This window comes from Panthera uncia (genome assembly GCF_023721935.1).
Source record: "Panthera uncia isolate 11264 chromosome B3 unlocalized genomic scaffold, Puncia_PCG_1.0 HiC_scaffold_1, whole genome shotgun sequence".
Taxonomy (NCBI): Eukaryota; Metazoa; Chordata; class Mammalia; order Carnivora; family Felidae; genus Panthera; species Panthera uncia.
In genome coordinates this window covers 130,789,031-130,811,037 of record NW_026057582.1, presented here as the reverse complement: position 1 = coordinate 130,811,037, position 22,007 = coordinate 130,789,031, and positions in this window count along the sequence as shown.

Here is a 22,007-nt window from a genome sequence, read left to right as displayed (position 1 = left end):
ATAGATAGATAGATAGATAGATAGATAGATGTAGATGATAGATAGATAGATAGATAGATGATAGATACAGGTATACATCTACATATATTTAGGGATTTCACAAACTGTGATCAAGGGCCAATTCTATTGTTTCTTTCCCCAATACTTTTGTAAACCACAATAAAATAAATTCTGAAAAATAAACTGAAATAAAAAGCAGTCATTCAAAGTATATTCATTTAAATAAATTTTCTGATTCAACTATATATATATATATATATATATACACACATATATATACACACACGCTATATATATATATATATACATATATACATATCTGTGTGTATATATATATATGTATATATATACATGCATTGTATACACACACACATATACACACACACACAGGTTCAAACTTTGGTTAACTAATAATAAAAGTTAAAAATCAAAGAGCAACTTTGATTAAGGAACTTAATTAACTTAATCTCCAAACTAGAAACCATCCTCTAGAGAAAGTGGTTCACAGCATGACATTAGGAGTCAGACTGACGTGGCTTCGCCCCCTGCAGGCTGTGAGAACTGAGCTAGATAAATTATCTAACGTGGCTAAGCCTCAGTTGTCTCACCCGTGAAATGGGGATGCTGAGAGCACTTTGCCCTTCGGGTTGCTGAAAAATCAAATCAAGTATTGCATAGGGAGAAGGGTATCCCCCTGTATGATCTACAGCCTGACCTTCAGCAGTCCATGAGGAGATGAATACAAACATTGAGAGTGCTCAGACATTTACATGGCAATTTGACCAAGTAATTGTATGCAGGTTCAATCAAATGATTTTTTTTTTAAATGAGCATGTATTTTGAATGTCTACTTTTTAATTTCAGTTTACTTTTAGGAATTGCTGTGTCATGTAGTTTATACAAGTATTGGGTGGGTTGGTGTGGGGGGTGGGGGGCAACAAAAGAATTGGTCCTTGACCAGTTTGAGAAGGACATGACATGGTTCCTGGTCCATGGTAAACTGTCAATAAATGTTGGTGGTTGTTTTTATTCTTTTAATTATTCTTTTTCATAGTAGTAGCTATGATTGAATTTTCATAAAGTTCTAAGTTGACCAGGAACCACAATATCAGAGATGTCCTTTGTGTCAGTTCAACATTCTTGGCTGCCGCACTTATCCCTTGTTCCAGACTTTGATGGACCCCCAACCTACTTCTTACAGACACAGCTCCCTCCCCCTTGACTGGTGCTTACTTCGTTCCTCTAGTCCCCTCAACTGGGGCTGCCCCTCTGACACAACGCTTGGGGTATCCTGGGACCCCACTCCGCTCAGCTGCCTCTGAAACTCAGAAGTGACAGGTATAGAGCTCCAGTGGGTGAAGTTCTGCTCAATGGGAAGAGTAGTGGGTCGTGGCTGTTCCCCCTTTCTTCCTCCAGACACACTGTTCAAGATTCGCTCCATTAAAAAGCTTCTCCGAGCACTTAGTGGTTGCCTATCCTGTCCCCTATCCTCAGCTTGCCCCCCGTCTTTGCTGCCTCATCCCGCCGACCATATCCTTAATAGAGAATTCACACATGAGGCTTTGCTACAGGCTCTGTGGGGAATACAGGGCAAGACATCCCCGTGTGGCTCTGGGAATTTCTCTGTGTCTTATAGAATTCCTCGCTCCTATAGATCTTCAGACTCATTCAATCTGTCCCTTTATTTTACAGATGCAGAAGTAAGATCCATGAAATTGGGGCCAAGGCAAGGGTTCTAGTCCCCTTTCCACTACACCAGGGACCCTCCCATGAGCTAGAGTCACAGAGGATCTTGAAAGCTACTTTTCAAGTGCCTCTAAGTTCAAATATGTTGAAACACCCACTGCTAGGAAACGTTGGCATGCTGAGGACAGTCTGACATTACATTCAGTGCTTGTACGGTGTCCCCGGACTGCCGTAAAAATGATACCACAAATGAGGGAGCTTACGTAATAGAAATTTATTTACTCGTTTTCAAGGCTAATCGGCAAGTTGTAGCCTGTTTGAAGTTTTCAGCGTCAGCCTCCATAACCCAAGTAAGATAAGTTTAAGAGAAAGAATATCATTTGATGTCAGCCTGGTATACTCTCCACGTGGCACGCTTAGGGTGGCTGCAGGGGGCAGCAGTGACAGTGGCAGTGAGGAGTATAGATGACACAATTTGGGGTTGCCTTAGCAATATGGCCACTTAAAGTATAAAACACTGATGGAAGAGAGTTCAGCTAACAGATGTTTGAATTCTCTTCTTTTTAATTTTTTCATGTTCATTCTTTTTAAAAAATTTTTGTTTATTCACTTTTAGAGAGACAGAGAGAGGCAGAGTGTGAGCGGGGGAGGGGCAGAAAGAGAGGGAGACACAGAATCCGAAGCAGGCTCCAGGCTCTGAGCTGTCAGCACAGAGCCCGATGTGGGGCTCGAACCCACAAACCGTGAGATCATGACCTGAGGCAAAGCCAGATGCTTAACCGACTGAGCCACCCAGGCGCCCCTGAATTCTCTTCTTTTTGATCAAATAGTCTGTGCTCTTGGGTTAACAAAGAAGGATGTTTTTCCCCTAAGAGGGAGAAGACAGATTTGAATCAGAGCCAATCTGACCACCTTTGGAAAAGGTAGTAGAGTCTTCTTGCTAAATAGACCCATTGATGAGGTAAGGGGGACCAAACAAAACACAACACAACAAACCTTGCCCCTCTGCTTTGGGAGGAGTGCCAGGGAAGACCCAACAGAGTGGATATTAAGACAGTCCTTGAAACATATTAGGTCACATTCTTCATTTGGAGCTTGCACCTGTGCAGTTAATTGTAAGTATTTGGGTCGATTTGCCAGATTTAGCAAATAAAAATAGAGGGTGCTCAATTAAATTTGAATTTCAGAGAAAGAACAAATGATTTTCTAATATAAGGATATTCCTATATGCCTTAGGAGGGCCATATTCACACTAAAACTTACTTGCCATTTTTCTGAAATTTGAATTCAATCAAGCATCTTATATTTTATCTGGCGACTGAGAGATTTTTTTTTAATTTTTTTTTAACGTTTATTTATTTTTGAGACAGAGAGAGACACAGCATGAACGGGGGAGGGGCAGAGAGAGAGGGAGACACAGAATCGGAAGCAGGCTCCAGGCTCTGGGCCATCAGCCCAGAGCCCGACGCGGGGCTCGAACTCACGGACCGCGAGATGGTGACCTGAGCCGAAGTCGGACGCTCAACTGACTGAGCCACCCAGGCGCCCCTACATTTGAGAGATTTTAGAATCCTCTTTTCAGAAGACGTTTTCATAGAGTGGGTGAAACTAACAAAGTTATGTTAGAACTTTGCCCTGACAGAATATGGTCCTTAAATGCTCTAGCTTCTGATATTCAAAACAGGAAAAAATGTTTTATAAAAACAGAGCCCCAGGGGCGCATGGGTGGCTCAGTTGGTTGAGCATTGGACTTCGGCTCAGGTCATGATCCCACGGCTAGTGGGTTCGAGCCCCGCATCGGGCTCTGTGCTGACAGCTCGGAGCCTGGGGCCTGCTTCGGATTCTGTGTCTCCCTCTCTCTCTGCCCCTCCTCCACCCGTGCTCTGTCTCTCTCAAAAGTAAATAAACATTAAAAATTAAAAAAATAAAACACAGAGCCCTGAAGAGTAGGGGTTGTGAGGATACTCTTATATAGTTTAAATAGCAGAAGGAAAAAAAAAAACACTTAGGAATTCCCCAAATTTGAGAAAACCTCCTCTAACCTATTTAAACTTGTCCAAAAGACTTTATAGTCATTCATCCTGAGCCTAAGGAAGAAAAGGCAGATTTTCTTCACCTTACAAAGTTGTATAATCCCGTGGCGAGACACAGAAAAGCACTAAGTGAATATGCCTGTGTAGACCCTGGCAATAATGGAGAACTAAAGAAAGCAAGGAAATGTTCTCACCCTACCACTCACTCCAATTCTTACCCTATCCTCAACAGGTATGCACCTTAAATATACCCTAAATGACCACAAATAGAGGCTCAGGTACATTATGATCTCTGCAGCCATTCAAAAGTATAATTGACCCTAAAATGAACAACTGGGAAGTTAGGGGCATAGACACCTCCCCCCACACAGTCGAAAATTCTTGGATGCCTTGTGACCCACCCCAAACTTAACTAATAGCCTACTGTTGACCAGAAGCCTTACCAACAATATAAAGAGCCGATTAACACATGTTGTGTCGTTGTGTTGTATAATAGTACATATCATATGTACTATATGCTATATTCTTACCAGAAAGTAGATTAGAGAAAAGATGTTATTAAGAAAAGCATACAAGAAAATACATTATAGTACTATACTGTATGTATCAAAATCCACATAGATGTGGACCCGTGCCATTCAAACCTATGTTAAAACACAACTCTACATTATTGAAGAATAAATTTTTTTAATGTTTTATTATTCTATTTTTGAGACAGAAGGAGACAGAGCGTGAGTGGGGGAGGGGCAGAGAGAGAGGGAGACACAGAATCTGAAGGGGGCTCCGGGCTCCGAGCTCTCAGCGCAGAGCCCAATGCGGGGCTCAAACTCACAGACTGCAAGATCATGACCTGAGCCAAAGTCGGACGCTAAACCGCCTGAGCCACCCAGGCGCCCTGAAGGATAAATTTTGGTTTGAGAAAAGGTTTCCCACATTGCTGAATTAAAGCAAGTACTCTCCAAGAATTATTTCGATATGTGTGAAACCAGAAGGGCAAGCATCAAAATGTACGTGCATCCATTTCCTCTAAGTAGATGGATGATGGGTGATTATACAAAAGGATTATCTCTTTCCTTGTGTCAGGAAAGGCTGTATGGATGCAGAAGTTACCAGGGCAACAGAGCTTCTGGTTGACAGGTAGCGTCACTCTCATTGGTTGGTGCCCAGTCAGTCCAAATCGCTATTTGTCTTGAATGCCATCTCTGAATGTAAGACGGCAGAGCTGGTTTATGTAATGGCTTTGTTTCCTTTTTATAACATGCAAATTATGCTCATTTGCATAAGTATTGATAAGCTAATAATAATAATAATAATAATTGGATTAAAAGGCACTGCAAAGCAGTATTTATAAAACCCATGAAGGACACTGAGCTTGGTGCTAAGGATGGAAAGAAATTTCAAAAGCCTTATAATTTATTTGAGGGAAGAAAGATAATGTTCCTTAAACAAGCATGTTCAACCATACACAAATGCATAGTGTAATGCCAAATGAGTGCAACTGGTAAGAGAAATAACAGGTTTGGTGGGGAAGGAGGGATGGATTTAGAGCTTGAGAGCTATGGAAAGCTTCATGGAGAGAACGCTAAAAAGGCAAGAGAAAGTACAGAGATGAGGAGATGATTATTTCGGAAGAGGAAAATGGTAGAAAGGCAAGGCGAGATATGTATGGAGGTTGATCAATACTACCTTATTTTTTTTAAGTTTATTTTTTTATTTTGAGAGAAAGAGGGAGAATGCAAGCAGGGAGAGGGGCAGAGAGAGTGAGAGAGAGCATCTCAAGCAGGCTCTACACTATCAACCCAGAGCCCGACTCGGGGCTCATCTCATGAACCGCGAGATCTCGACTCGAGCCGAAATCAAGAGTTGGATGCTCAACTTACTGAGCCTAAGCGCTCCAGAACCTTATTTTTAAGGAGGTATTTAGATTAAGGTTGCAGAGATACATTGGCAGAAAATTATTTGCTGATCTTGAGCGCCAGGGAGTTGAGATTTTATCTTGAAGGAATCCATCAGTTTTGTAACCGAGGAGAAGGTAGTTGCAAACTATTGGTTTAGGGGGACTAAATCCGGCAGACGTGCAAAGAACAAAAACAGGAAAATCTGATACAATGCGATTGTATTAGTTCAAGAGTGAGGTGACGAAAGCCTAAAATAAATCAGTGACCATGGGAATAGAAATGGTGGCATGAATATGAACACAGTTCAGTAAATTAATACGATTAAAATAAAACTTACAGGGCTAATCAATCTTCACTCACATCTGGTTTGTTAACAGTGATGGTCTCTAGAAGATGGATACCACATCTGATAAATTGATTGTCCGGTCCAGGGAAATGGCTACAATAAAATAAGCAGTGAACCACCTTGTCTATAATTAGCCTATAAAACACTCCTCATTTTCCCCGTCCCCTACTGACGCTCCCTACTTGGTTCAGCGTAAGTCTTCTGCAAGTAACTTTCAGCTTTCAAAGAGCCATAGCTTACAAACATAATGACCTACTCAAGCCCAGGTCTAGGAGACGCTTATTGAAGAAAGCAATTTTTTATTCAATCCAACATTTTTAATGGAAATTCCTTCACTTCCAGACTGTGTGAGGCCAGCTTTGAGAAACCAGTGACCAGAGTAGAAAACATGGCTTCCCTCTTCCCTGCACTGCTTTCTGCCAGAAGTGCTTCCACAAATTTTCTTCTCTGCTGAAATACAATGATATCAACATCCCCAAAGGACTGTCCAGCAGATTGGTTAGGAGGCCGTGAACAGTCCCAAATCCTGAAATGTGTGTTTCTATGGCCATTGCTGCTGCTTTTAAGACCCAGATTGACACCGTTAGGAAAAGGGAAGGTACATTTGTCACACTTGGGCTCTAGAGGAAGAGTTATTAAAGAAAGGTTGGCTGTGGGGGGCGCTTGGGTGGCTTAGTTGGTTAAGCATTCCACTCTTGATTTTGTCTCAGGTCATGATTTCATGGTTGGGGAGATCAAACCCCATGTAGGGCTTTGCACTTTCACTCTCTCTGTCTCTCTCTCTCTCAAAATAAATAAATAAACTTTAAAAGAAAAAGAAAGGCTGGCTATGAAAGCCCAAACTCTGCACAGAGACATTGCTTGATAGGTTAAATAACAATATTATTATAATTAGGATATTAGTAGTATTTACTATGTACCAGATAGTTTGCATATATTATTGCTAAGTTTTTTAGAAAACATTTTCTTTTCTTGAGATGCATTTGACAATATACAGCATTATGTTAGTTTCAGGTGTGCAACATGATTTGACGTTTGTGTGTATGGCAAAATGATCACCCTGATGATAAGTCCAGTTAACATCCCTCATCATACACAGTTATAGAATTTTTGTCCGTGTGGAGAGAACCATTAAGATCTGCTATCTTTGGGGCACTTGGGTGGCTCAGTTGGTTGGGCGTCCGACTTCAGCTCAGGTCATGATCTCACGGTTTGTGGGTTTGAGCCCCGCATCAGGTTCTGTGCTGACAGCTCAGAGCCTGGAGCCTGCTTCGGATCCTGTGTCTCCCTCTCTCTCTGCCCCTCCCCCACTCGTGGTCTGTCTCTCTCGGTCTCTCAACAATAAATAAATGCTAAAAAAAAAAATTTAAAAAAAGATCTACTATCTCAGCAGCTTTCAAATATTTAATACAGTATTATTAACTATACCACCATGGGGTACCTTATATCTCTCTGATTTATTTATTTTATGACTGGACGTTAATGCATTTGACCTCCTTCACCCATTTTACTCATCCCCCACCTTGGCTTTTGACAACCATCAATCTGTTATTTATATCTAGAATTTCTAGAGTTTTTGTTTCTTTGGTGTGTGTGTGTGTGTGTGTGTGTGTTTGGTTTGTTTTTTGGGGGGATTTGACATATAAGTGACATCATACGGTATTTGCCTCTCTTTTTTCACTTGGCATAATTCCTTAAAGGTCCATCTCTGTTGTTATAAATGGCAGAATTTCTTTTCTTTAAGAGCTGAATTTTGCATATATATATATATATATGCATATATATATATATATATATATATATGTAAGTTTTATTGCATTTTGTTTTATCCATTCTTTTGGTGATGGACATTTAGGTTGTTTCTGTATCTTGGCTATTGTAAATACCAATGACCGTGGCGTTGCAGATATCTTTTCAAGTTAGTGTTTCCGTTTTCTTTTTTTAAAGTTTATTTATTTATTTTGAACGAGAGAGCGAGCAGGGGAGGGACAGAGAGACAGGGAGGCAGAGAGAATCCCAAGCAGGCTCTGCACTGTCAGGACTGATGAACAGAAATCGAGAGTAGAAATCAAGAAATCAAGAGTTGGATGCTTAACCGACTGAGCCACGCAGGCACCCCCATGTTTTCATTTTCTTGGGATAACTACCCAGCAGCAGAATTGCTGGATTATATGATAGTTCTAGCTTTTAAGTTTTTGAAGAACCTCCATACTGTTGGAACCAATTAACGTTCCCACCAATAGCGCACAAATGTCCCCATTTCCCCATAACCCCAGCCGTGCTGGTTATTTCTTGTCTTTTTGATAATAACTGTTCTAACAGGGGTGATGTGATAACTCATGGTGGGTTGGTTTTGTTTCTGTTTTTATTTGTGAATTTCCCTGAGGCCTGCTGATATCAAACATTTTTTCATGTACCTTTTGGCCATCTGTATATTTTCTCTGGAAAAATGTCTGTTCAATTGCTCCGTTCGTTTTTAATTGTCCATTTAATTTAAAACCCGAGAGGTTTTTGTTTTTGTTTTTGTTTTTTTGGCATTAAGTTGTAAGAGTTCTTTATATATTTTGGATATTAACCCTTTACCAGCTGTATGATTTTCACATATTTTCTCCCATTCGGTAGGTAACTGTTACATTTTGTTGTTGGTTTCCTTTACTGTGCTGAAGTTTCTCACTTCGAGGTAGTGAAAACTTACTTCTCTTTGCTTTTGCTTCCTTTGCTTTTGGTGTCAAGTCCAAAAACTCATCAATAAGACTAATACGAAGGAGCCTACCCCCTATGTTTTTCTGTAGGAGTTTTACGGTTTTCAGGCCACTACCTCTGATCTTTACCTAAAACCTTCAGTCCGTGTGGATATTATCCCCATTAATTAAATGAAGGCATTCAGAATCTGTGAGGCTAAATAACTTTCTGCCAAATAGACAACAAAAAGCTCCAACCACCATTGCCCGGGTCTAAAGTCCACTGTCTTGGTAACTAGGGATGTTACCACTTCTTTAAAAAAAAAAAATTTTTTTTTTAATGTTTATTTATTTTTGACGGAGAGAGAGAGAGAGAGACGAAGCACAAGCGGGGGAGGGGCAGAGAGAGAGGGAGACACAGAATCCGAAGCAGGCTCCAGGCTCCCAGCTGTCAGCACAGAGCCCGACGCGGGGTTCGAACCCACGAAATGCGAGGTCATGACCTGAGCTGAAGTCGGTGGCTCAAACCGACTAAGCCATCCAGGCGCCCCAAGATTCTATCACTTCTAACTGAAGGTCCAAGGTCCTGGTCTGGCTCACCGATTTACTGGGTAAGAAACAATTTTGCAGGTTCATCCTGTGTTTATTAGGCTTAGAACCTGTTGATACGAATTCGATCGCAACGGCCATGAGTAAATCAGAGGAGTCTACATTAACTTACACTGGAGAATGTATCTATTAAAATAACTGGCCTGAATTGTTTGCTCAAGGAAACTCCTCCCTACTGGTCAACCCAGGAGATGAAATAGTATTGCTTTTTGCACCAAGAACGAGGGAAAGGGGGAAATGGAGTTCTGAAGAAATATCTCTGTAGCTAAGCTCTCTAAACACGTATCTCATGATATTGAGTTCTAATCACTGAGATTTGTTCTCCATATCTGAGCACCGTCTCCCTTGGCCTGGACAACCAGAACTGTGTCAAAGAAAGCACTCCATTTTAATAAGTCTTCTCCCTTGGCAGTCCTTTATTCCGAAATAATCATTACTTTGTTTGATTTTTTTTTTTTTTTTTTTTTTTTGAGATTCCCTCCCTTAGGGTTCCTGAAAACATAACGATTTCACCCTGGGAGCCACCAGGATAGAAACATTGGTCCTTCTCACTCTCTGTAAAATTGGTTGCCACTTGGAACAGAAGAGAAATATACTTCAGGGGTGCCTGGGTGGCTCAGTCAGTTGAGCAGCGGACTTCAGCTCAGGTCATGATCTCTTACAGCTTGTGAGTTCGAGCCCCCAGGCAGGCTCTGTGCTGACAGCTTGGAGCCTGGAACCTGCTTCCGATTCTATCTCTCTCTCTCTCTCTCTGCCCCTCCCCGCTCATGCTCTCTCTCTCTCTCTCTCTCTCTCTCTCTCTCAAAAATAAATAAACATTTAAAAAAAAAAGAAAGAAATATACTTTAACATCCAATGTAACCTAACCCCTTAGAGGTCCCTGGGACAGATTGATTGATTGATTGGACTAAGAAAGAGATCGTTCCTCCCCCTCTACCTAACCCCAAATTCTTTTAGTAGGTGGAGAAAGGCACACACATGTACAAGCAAAACAAATGTTTGGGAAGGAGTTGCTAATTGATGGGCGAAAAGTTACTTGCCTTGGGAATATTTGCCTTCCCAACATGTTAAAACACTCATTAGCGCAACTCAGAATTCAAACCACTCTAGAGAGTCTTTCTGATGTAAGGGGGCAAGGGGGGGGCCTCCATTTGTAACGCATTTTAAACTCCAAACAGAATTTCCATCAACAACCTGAATATCTGAAAGGAATTTCAGGTCGTGCATTTGAGGAAATGGGATTATTAACACAATTCTTGCTGTGTTAGCACTGATGGGAGACAGACCCAGGGCTTTGGAAACCTGGCAGCAAAGGAGTCCATTCTGAGACCTCTGTGGGGTGGTAGGAAAAGGGTACTCCTGGCTTTGAGAAAGTCAGAAAGAACCACTGTTCTCTACTTTTGTTCCACTTTCTTCAGATGGTTTCAATTTGTCAAGCTACCTTCAGTCTTGTGATTTTGCATCACAGTCTAACGCACAAATTCTCCCTCTACCCCCATCCTCCTTCTGATCCCAATGTCATAAATAAAGCCTGACTTTTAAGAATTCCTCATTGAATATGAAAAAAAAAATCAACCACTGGTTTTAGTCCTGGTCCTGATCTATCGTTATGAATTGTGTCCTTGTAGCCTTGGACAAAACACCCTTCTTAGCTACAATTGTATTGGGCTTAAAATAAGAATAACATCTTCCATGCCCGTCTTGCTATATTTATTGTGAAGTTCGGTAAGTTATTGTTGGAGACATTCAATTTTATTTCTATTGCACTTTATTTAGAACACACGAAATGATCATTACTGGCTTATACATCTATCCATTCATTAAAAAGAGATCCCTTTCTGTCCATGTCTATTCATCCTTCTATTGGTTAAGCAATTCACGCACATGTTAATTAACAGCTACGTGGGTGCCAAGCACTTTTATAGGCATTGAAGTGTTTTCTGAGTTCTGCTCGCTATTGCTACACGCACTTCCTGGGGGGATCCATTCATTTCCATTACACGTTAATTGCCTTAAAATTTGTATTTCCAACACAATTTCCCTTCTGAACTGTAATCCAGCTGCTATCTAGGCACCTCCCCTTAACTATCCTTTGGGCACCTCAACCTTACCACGCATAAAGATGAACAAGGAATGGCACGATTTTCAACCGACTTTACAACCCTAAAAATAATAATAATAAAAATAGCCTGAGGTTTGTCCTTGACTCATTCCCGTCTCTAACCCAAACTCCCAGAATAAATCCAGTCAATCACCAAGTGCTGTCAGTTCTGCCTCTCAACCATTTATTGAATTTATTCCCTTCGATTTACGCTTACTATTGCCACACGGATCTGGCGATCATGATTTGTCCCCGGGTTTACTTTAAGATCTTCCTACCTGGTTTCTCTGCACGAGTCTTTCTCCATTCCAAATTAGTCTCTTCCCAGGAGCCTAAGAGAATTTTCTCATGTGAGTCCTGTGAGAAGAGAATGGGGAGGTGGACTGGAATTGTATCACGTGAGACTGTGAGCATAGCCAGCACTTCGTAGGGTGCCTGGCACTTGGTGGGTGTCTCCAAGTACGTTTGCTGGTGTACCCCAAATTTAGAGAGGCCGTTTTTGAAAACTGCAGGATTCTGCAAAATTAAGCTCAGCGTAACACATTTTAGCTTAAAGGTGATGACATTTAGTTCAGTGAAGTATTTCTCTTTCCTTCCCGGATTAAGCCTTAAGCCATTGCTTTGCTTATATATTTTTACCAAAGGAACATCTAAATGTCAAGGGTGAGTGAAATCCCAAGATATGAATGGAAATGTCAACTCACAAATCCATTGAAATTTTTATTCCCATGGAAAATTGGATGAATCTTATAAAATGTAGAGTAGCGCTGAAGTGTTTGGGAAGTGGCACTCTGACCAAGAGAGATCAGATTTAAAGTTCACCCTCGTAAGTTGCTATTGATGTGCAAAAAGTCCAGCAAAATAATGGCGGAGACATTATGAGTGTATATGAACTCTTGGGCCTTGCAGAGGTATGGACACTAAAATATCTCCTCAAGCTTTCTGGATATACTTTTCCCTATATTCCAAATTTATCCCCTCTGCTGGATAATATATTTACTTTGCTTATTTCAAGTTCATGGAAAATCTTGAGTTGTTAGATGAGACAAATAAAAAAAGATGAAACCAAATCTCTCCTGGAAAACACAGTTTTGTGACATTTGTTTTCCCGCATCTAAAATGAAAATGAAAACATTACTATATTTAAGTAATTAAGGTGACCAAGAATAAATTTTTGCAGGGAAGCAGCACATTTGCCTTCCAGAACACAGCCTTTAGAGGTCTTTGGTGTAAAGTGAAAACTCACTAAGTATTTGAACTATGAACCTTAAAAAAAAAAAAACCCGTGTTTTGCTCAGGACCCATTCCTGTATGTCTTAAAACATATTCCAAATGTGTACATGAGGGATCATGGATTAAATAGTATACGCAGACACTTCTTATCTACTCCCTCAAAAATCCTAAGGATCTGTCAGAAAAGTACATTTGAACTTCATTTTGTTGATTTGTTCAGGTCACCTGGGTCGAGTTACTTAACATCCCTGGACCTTATAGATGAATTACTTCATCTATACAATAGGGGTAATTATAATATCTATATCAAAATATTGAGTACACAATGATTATTTGGTAAAAGTAGCTAATATTTTTATTGTCAATTATTACTCATTTCCAGGTTTTGAACTCATGCTCAGAAGCAGGAATATTTGTGTTTAGGGTAAAAAAAAAGAGAGAGAGAGAGAGAGAGAGAGAGAGAAATAAATACCCTGAAATGAGGACAACCGTTGTATGATGAGATCTTCAGTAATCCAGTGCTACTTCTCATTCTCCTATCATTTTTAAATTTTTTTAATGTTTATTTTTCTGAGAGAGAGAGAGAGAGAGAGAGAGAGAGAGAATGCGAGCAGGGAGATGCAGAGAGAGAGGGAGACACAGAATCCAAAGCAGGCTCCAGGCTCTGAGCTGTCAGCACAGCGCCCAGTGTGGGGCTCGAACCCACAAAGCATGAGATCATGACCTGAGCTGAAGTTGGATGCTTAAGTGACTGAGCCACCCAGGCACCCCTCAGTCTCCCTTCATTTTAAAAACACAATTTCTGTGTTTTCCTTTTTTTCCAGCTAACAAATTAGTACTTGTCTTTGTTAAAAATTTATGAAATGCAAAAACGTATAAAGAAAAAGCATAAAAGCTCTAGTAATCCTCCCACCTCATGATATTTGTGACTAATATAATACACACATTATTATATGTACTATATACACTTACCACTATATCCAGAAAATTATGCCACTTTGTTAAGGTTTGTGGTTTGTTGTTTTGTTTTGTTTTTTTTTAAGAAAAATCTAGCTTTCCACAATATATTCCTAAAAGTACCAATAATTCCTCCTGAAGAATTACCTTTTCCCCTTGGTCTACAGTCTGGTGAAACCATCCATCAAGGCCCTTTACCTTTTTCTTGTTGGAGAACAAGCCCAAGAACCAAGCAAGGCCATGGGATTCTTTTTCCATTGAATTTTAGTAGGTTGACAAAGTAGTGTGTGGTCAGGCTTACCAGTGATGACATTCAGACGAGGGGTTTCCTACGAAGACACAGAACCTCTCGTTCTCATGGCTAGCCCTCTGTGGTGGCCTTGGTTCTCCAGATTTTCCACTTAACATACAAATGTATTTCCAACAATTTCTGTTTTGTGTAAATGAGCCACCGTTTTTGGTCACCTGCTACCATAGAACCTGACTTATAGAGAAATTAATACCAGAAAATGGACCTACCAGCAATAGATATGAAATGGAATTTCTCTTCCTTCTGGAAAGTGTATTTAGCAACCTGAGAAATCCTATGGAAAAACAGCTAATTAGACTATTCGTGTAGTTGCTGTGAATTTTTTGTTTTTGTTTTTGTTTTGCTTTGGTCAGTCACTGGGAAACTGGTTGACTGCTACCATGTGAAAAAGAGAAAATCCGGGGGGACTTTTGGGGTAGCATGATGGAATGGGTGCTTCTGATGGCACTGCGTAACTGAAAGGCAAGAAACGCATAAGCTAAGTTCTTTGTTTTTAATTTTTAAAAAGTTCATTTATTTGTTTTGAGGTAGTGTGAGTGGGGGAGGGGCAGAGAGAAAGAGAGAGAGAATCCCAAGCAGGCTCCTAGCTGCCAGCACGGAGTCCGACTCTGGACTCAAATTCACAAAGCTGTAAGATAATGACCTGAGCCAAAACCAAGAGTCAGTTGCTTAGCCAACTGAGCCACCCAGGCACCCCTAAATTCTTTTTTTAAGGCACAGGCCAAATTTCATTGGTTTTTTTGGACCATGCTACGAGACTCACTTTACTCCTACAGCCCCAGGTCTAAGAACACTAAAAAACGTTCTGAGACTGTGCCTGTGGGTTGCTGAGTTACAACATTAATTGAATTAAAAATTGTGTCTATCTCTTATGTGAACGTTCTGGCTGATAATCAGTAGAGTGGGATCTCAACAATTAAACTGGAAAAATCTGAGTATTCCACTTTAGCGGTACCCTAAATCTTCAAACTGGAACACCCCCCCCACACACACACATAGAGTCTTGCTTGGTCAACGAAGCAATTCTCTGAACTTGCTGTTGCTTCCTTCCTCACTCCTTCCTTCTTTCCCTCATTTATAGAAAAGTTATCTTTGGGGGAACCCAGGCTGATAAAGGGTACTTACACAGGCTACCCCAGAGGTACTGAATAGAGAACACAGTAGACTCCAGGCAGACTCTTAGAGCTTCTTCTCAGAGGTAACACATTTTACTTCTGTTCGTACTTCATTAGTCAAAGAAAATCACACTTCTGTGCCTGCATTCAACAGTGTGTGAGTCAAGAGCAAGTCTTCCAGAAGAAGGAGCCTCAAACATCAAATATTCACCAAAGGGGGAAAAAATGCACAAGCTTCTTGAACTTGGGATATACCTTTTGATTTGGCAAATGCTCCCCCCCCCACACTTTATAATAATAATAGTAGTAATCATCACCACCATCATCATCACCACAAGAAATTTACTTACATCTGGCAGGGATAACAGTATACTTTAACCATCTCAAGTCGTGGGTGAATTGTCTCTAGAGATCTATGCTAAGACACACTCACTATCTCACAGCACCTCACCCTTTTACACTAAGTGGGTGAAACCATGCTGATAGACTGTAGGAAACTGTAGCGGGAACACAAGGTACCCTATTGAAACACGGGTTTTCCTTCATAAACAGGACAAGAAAAAAAACGTGAAAACGCTAACATCTTCCACCTGTGAAAGGCGTAGGGTCCTGAAGTCTGCAGCCTACTAGAACTCATATCCCTTCTAAAGCAAAGGACCATAAGTTCACTTTGCCTTCTCTGCCACTAAGAAGGCACATCGCTTAGTTGCTGTCTTTGGATTTGGTCAGCAACACAGGGTGTTGGGTGAATCACAGAAGAAACATCTAGGATTTGGGGGAAAAGAAGCCCTGTCATCATCCAGTAGACAACCATTCTGTGTGACCCATCTCTTGTCTTACTTCTGGGCTCTGCTGGATTCGAAATTACAGAACATGGGCCAAGCTGATAATAACAAACTTAATGTTATCAGATCCAGTCATGTGGGGAGCATCTTTTAAGTTCTGTGGACAGTGGTGAAGTTTCTGAAAATTCAATTCTGTATGGGAAGAATCAACGAGAACTAAGTTCTCTCATGAAGTAAGCTTTGTGTAACTCTACCTGGCAAAGAACTCTTGCCGACTGAGAAGCTAGCTGAATATCAGGTGAATGTAGAATGAATAACAGGCAGAACCAGCTGTAGAAATCAAGACTGGAGTCTCCACACCTAGTTTTTTTTTCCTGATTTTTTTCTTGTGTCACATGTTAACTAATGTATCTCCTCTTTCGCTTATATTTCTGCTACCATTTTTTATTGATGGTGTTTGTTTGTCATGATTAAAGGTAGCATTATTCCAAAGTTTCACAATTTTTAAGTGGAACACCAACAGAACGAAAGGAAGAGGGCATGTCTACCCAGAGAGTTTAGATTTGTTCCCAGATTTAAAAATTGACGAAATTTTTTCTACTCTTAGAAAGTAGATTTTATTTTTAAGGATATTCCACACGCAGAAAACAATGTATGCATATACAAGGTGATGAAGTTTTACAAACTGAACAAAATTAACCAGCAGCCAGGTCAAGAAACTTATTACCAGCAACTTGGAAGGCCCTTCGTGACTCCTAGGAGGGTGGAGTTTATTCACGGTTGGAGAAGCCTAGCAAGAGGATATTAGATTACGAACATTTCTGGAACACTATCTGAGCTAGAAGAGTTGGACTGTCTCTCCTTCATTGCCTCAAATGGCAATGGCAGTGGAAATGTTAAGGTGCGTTCATTCCCACTGGTGATATCATCACTCCAGACCATTTCAGCTGTGGGCCCACTTCTGTAGTTCCCACATCCCAGCCTTCCTGGCTCACCTCTGCTTCTCCACAATTTTTGAGCTGCCAACATCCTTCCAGCGAACTCCATTTTGTTTTCCGATTGGAGTCAGCGTTTAGTGATACATGCCATTAGCTATTCTTCCACAGTAAGATTAGTTTATCGCTCTTTCCCTTCCTTCTTTTCTTCTTTCCTTCCTTCTTTCTCTTTTCTATTCCATTCTGTGGAGAACTTTGTAACACACACATCATTTTGCCTACTTCTGATTGGTTATGTAGAATTGTTTTAAATTAGAAGGCTGACTAAATAGGTGTGTATATTTTAAACTTAAAAAAAAATTGTTTATGTCTTTATTTTACTTTGAAAGAGAGACAGAGTGTGAGTGGGGGCAGGGTCAGAGAGAGGGAGACACAGAATCTGAAACAGGCTCCAGGCTGTGAGCTGTCAGCACAGAGCCCTACATGGTGCTCAAACTCACAGACTGTGAGATCATGACCTGAGCTGAAGTTGGACACTTAACCAACTGAGCCATCCAGGTGCCCCTTAAACTTTTTAAATGAACATTCCCAGATTTTCCTTGAGGAAGAGTTATCAACTTATGCTCCATTCACGCTCCACAACTCTGGCCATTTTCCTTAATTTCTGCCCAGACTTGGTGTTCACATTTTAAGTTTTTGGTTGTGGTTGTTGTTTATTTTATTTTATTTTTTTAGTTATATCGAGTTCTATGTTTGGGTCACACTTTCCCCTTAATGAAAATTTATAGTTTGATGAAAAGAAAGCACTGCTGGTAGATAAATCTGTACTTTATACTATAAAAATAATGTAATTAACATTTAATAAGTGGCTTGCTATCCATGCAAGATGACTTTAGATTAGTTATCTCCTAAATTAGCATGCTAAGTCACCTTGTCACACTTCTTGTAACAATGGTTGATCTTATCCACTTAGTATTATTAGCAGTTTATTAATAAGAGACCATCCCATTTTTGAGGTAATTATAAAGCCTTTGAAGGGAAGAATTTTCCCTTTTTGGGTTGGAGGGATGAAATATTGTTCATTTACAAAGTTTGCCTCACTGACTGCATTTAAAAACTACCTGCGGGCACCTGGGTGGCTCAGTGGGTTAAGTGTCTGAATCTTGATTTCGGGTCAGGTCATGAGCTCATGGTTCATGAGTTTGAGCTTTGAATCAGGCTGTCTCTCCCTCTCTCTATGCCCCTCCATCTCTCTCCCTTTCTCTCTCTCTAAATAAATAAAAGAAACTTAAAAAAAAAAGTACTTGTGGGGCGCCTGGGTAGCTCAGTCGGTTAAGCGTCCCACTTTGGCTCAGGTCATGATCTCATAGTCTGTGAGTTCGCGCCCTGCGTTGGCCTCTGTGCTGACAGCTCAGAACCTGGAGCCTGCTTCAAATTCTGTCTCCGTCTCTCTCTCTGCCCCTCTCCCATTCACGCTCTGTCTCTCTCTCTTTCTCTCTCTCTCTCTCTCAAAAATAAACATTAAAAAAATTAAGAAAACTACTTGCTTTTCATATAACTGTGTGAAATATGATAGAAAGCTCTCTCTTAAGTGACTTTCACTCAGCCAACTCCCAGAAAGACACTGATTCCTCTTGGATCCCCACAGAATTCACTTATTTTTATTTATTTATTTTTTAATGTTTATTTTTGAAAGAGAGAGAACACAACAAGCTGGGGAGGGGCAGGGAGAGAGGAAGATAGAGGATCTGAAGTGGGCTCTACACTGTCAGCACAGAGCCCAATGTGGGGCTTGAACTCACCAACCATGAGATCATGACCTGAGCAGAAGTTGGACGCTTAACCCACTGAGTCACCCAGGTGTCCCATGCTGCTGTCTTTAAATTCCAGATGTCCTTTAAAGAACCCAGATTTGGGTAGTTTATATATTGAAGCGTTGATAGAATTGATGCAAAAGGATGACAGAAATATCCACTTACAGACCCCTCTATAACAAACACACACACATACGCTCGAACAGGTTCTCATCCACATCAAATTGTATGTGAACCAGTTTGCATTAATCCATGTTCATTTAAAATACCTTCTGTAAGACAGGTACATGCCATTTTTTAAACAATTTCTCACCTTAATCTGGTTTTTAATTAACCAAGTAAACCAAGGATTGCTACATTTTCATTACAGAGATTTTTCTGTAGAATTGAGATTAGCAAGGAGAATTCAGCAATAACTTACAGCTTCTCAGGATTTTCACTGATGTCCCTTATTGTATAAATGTATGAGGCTGTCACAGATATTACCGCGGAAAATTAGCTGCTAATTTTATCCTACTTTTTCTAACACAGATATAAGATAACTCAAAAATCACATTGGGAGCCTTCTTTATTTTTTTTTTTAACTTTGTAAAAACTCAAGATTTTCTCCTTTCTTTGTCCTCCACTTTCCCTGTTCCTTTGTACCACTGTTCGCAAAGATGAAAAGTAGTTACTGAAGTCAAAGTACACATTAATTTGCATGATGATTAACAACAGATGAGAATTCACATTGTCGGAAGGTCATAAAATCCATTTAAAAATTAATCCTGGAGAGACAAATATGGGAGAGCAGCAAAGGCCATCTGTCTAAGCCATTCTGACTGTCTTAGAAGCTCCTATCCTTTCAGCATCCTCTCTAGGAAGAGTTTCTGGACACTTCTAAAGTGCTAGTGTTGGGGCGCCTGGGTGGCTCAGTCGGTTGAGCATCCGACTTCGGCTCAGGTCATGATCTCACAGTCCGTGGGTTCGAGCCCCGCATCGGGCTCTGTGCTGACCGCTCAGAGCCTGGAGCCTGTTTCAGATTCTGTGTCTCCCTCTCTCTCTGCCCCTCCCCCACTTGCACTCTGTCTCTCTCTGTCTCAAAAATAAACATTTAAAAAAATAAATAAATAAAAAAATAAAGTGCTAGTGTTGCTATAAAACGATGCTTAACATCTTGGCATTTCTCAAGATGGCCGGTAAAATGTATGTGATAAAAATATGTACTAAAAATATTCTAAGTGAATGGCCACATGCAATTAACAAGGTGATTAAGAATGTTTTGGGATCTCTTCATTGAAATGTACTGTTCCTGCTATCTATGAATCCCAAGACACCACCTTCATTTTTTCCTCAGTAATATTCATTATGGAAAACAAATTTATGCGGCACCTTGTGGCTCAGTTGTTTGAGCATCTGACTTTTGATTTTGGCTCAGGTCATGATCCCAGGGTCAAGGGACCGAGTCCCGTGTCAGGCTCCGAGCCAGGTGGGGAACCTGCTTAAGGTTCTCTCTCTCTCCCTCTCTCTCTCTTTCTCTCTAAGAAAATAAATAAATAAATAATAAATAAAATAAGAAAATGAATTTATGACTCCTGAGTCCTAAACATAGCTTCATGTATAACCTCATTAGCATTTCAAATTTAGACTAAATGAGTATCTGTTCCTTGTGACATTTTATATTTCTATGGTTTATAAGATTGCTCAATCAATCTTATACTGACTTTAAACATTCACTTGAAGATCTGAGGAATCTTCACACAGTATTTAAGGACTATCTCTGATCTGCTGCTGAAGCCTTAGGTCCCCATCTTAGTATCTGACCAGGTCCCCCCTCACCAGATCACGTGGGATTGGGGTCTCGTCATCTCTTATGAGGATGCTGGGGGTAAGGAAGCGGTAATAAACTCATAAATCCCAGCTACCTGCCATTTTAACAAAAGGAGAAGTCTTCCTTTTAACCAAAAGAATACTACATCTGTCAGCACAGACGGGTCCCAGATTGTTGTGGCATCAGAGAGGGCAGCTTCAACGGCCCCTCAAGGCCATTTATGATCTGGTCATCACTAGGTGCACCCACAAAGGGAATTCAAGGCCTAGGTCGTTCATGGGAAGTTGCACATAGATGTACAATCACGGGTCCTGACAATTCCTACGGTTTGTTTCTTTGGCTCATATTTACTAGTGTTGTAGAACTAGAATCGTCACTCAGAGGGACGCCCCCACCCCCAGCCACTAACTCACTGGACGGTCCCGGCATGTATAAAATCGCATCTTCAGAAGCTAGCAAGGACGTGTGACTAGGCAGGGATGGTCAAGTCACCCAAAACCACCCAGTAGCAGAAGCAGCACCTGGGAGGAAAGGTGTTCAGATTTCCAGGCTAGAGTTTTCAGGGAAACCAAAAACCTTTGATTTTCATATTTTGACGAAGACATTTTCACCACATCTTTTGGGGCCTACAACAAATGGTGTTGTATTTCCACAATGACAAAGTCCTCGGAAACGTTGAGCCTAGCACATGCCAAGCTCTTCCCTGTGAAAGCATGTGCATTTGAAACAAATGGTCTCTCACCAGTAATTGGCACATAGCAGGTGTTCAGAAACTCTTTGTGTATCAGATTAAATGAGGAAAACTGGAGGCATGACAGGATCAAGTATTTCCTCACATGCTTCAAGAACGTTGGGATGGTCGAATCATTAACATAAACTCGTTTTATAGTTTTGTGTAAAGACTTTGGTATATTTAGAAAGTTAAGTACAAAAAGAATAAAGTTTTGTCAAAATAGGGAAGATGTCTCCAAATGTGGTTACACGATGTGGCCAAACAGAGAGGAATATGGAGAGGGAGAAAAGGGGTTGAAAGGAAACCGGTAATATATATTTTGTCTTACTGTTGCGACACAAAGGAAAGGAAGTAGAAGTGACAACAGAATAAGCCATATTCACACCAACCAAAAGCAAAGAAATAAAGACTTCTTTTAGCAAGAAATACCAACCTCTACAAGGAGCCTATGTATACGGGATTTTTATATCAGGATTCCTGTCTTTGTTTGAGCTACCATAGGAGAATGACATGACTGGATGGCTTATAAGCAACAGGAATTAATCTCCTACAGTTCTGGAGGCTTGGACATCCAAGATCAAGACACCAGGAGATTTGGTGTCTGGTGAGAACCGGATTCCGAATTCATACGTGGCTGTCTTCTCACTGTGTCCTCACGTGGTGGAAGGACTCAAGAGATCTCTTTATAGGGACACTAATCCCATTCATAAGGCCCCCACCCTGATGACTTAATTACCTCTCAAATACCATCACACTGAGGGTTAGATTTCAACCTATGGACTTGGGCCTCACAAACATTCAGTGTAGAATATTTCCCTAAAGAACTAAAATTCTGGAGTTCAAGTCCTGGCTTCCTGATGAGAGATTTGGAACTCTAAGCCAGTTGATTAAGGTTGTTTAGAAACTAGAAACCTATTACAATTCAGGAAGGAAACGGATTAGGTTACACAGTGATTTTGAA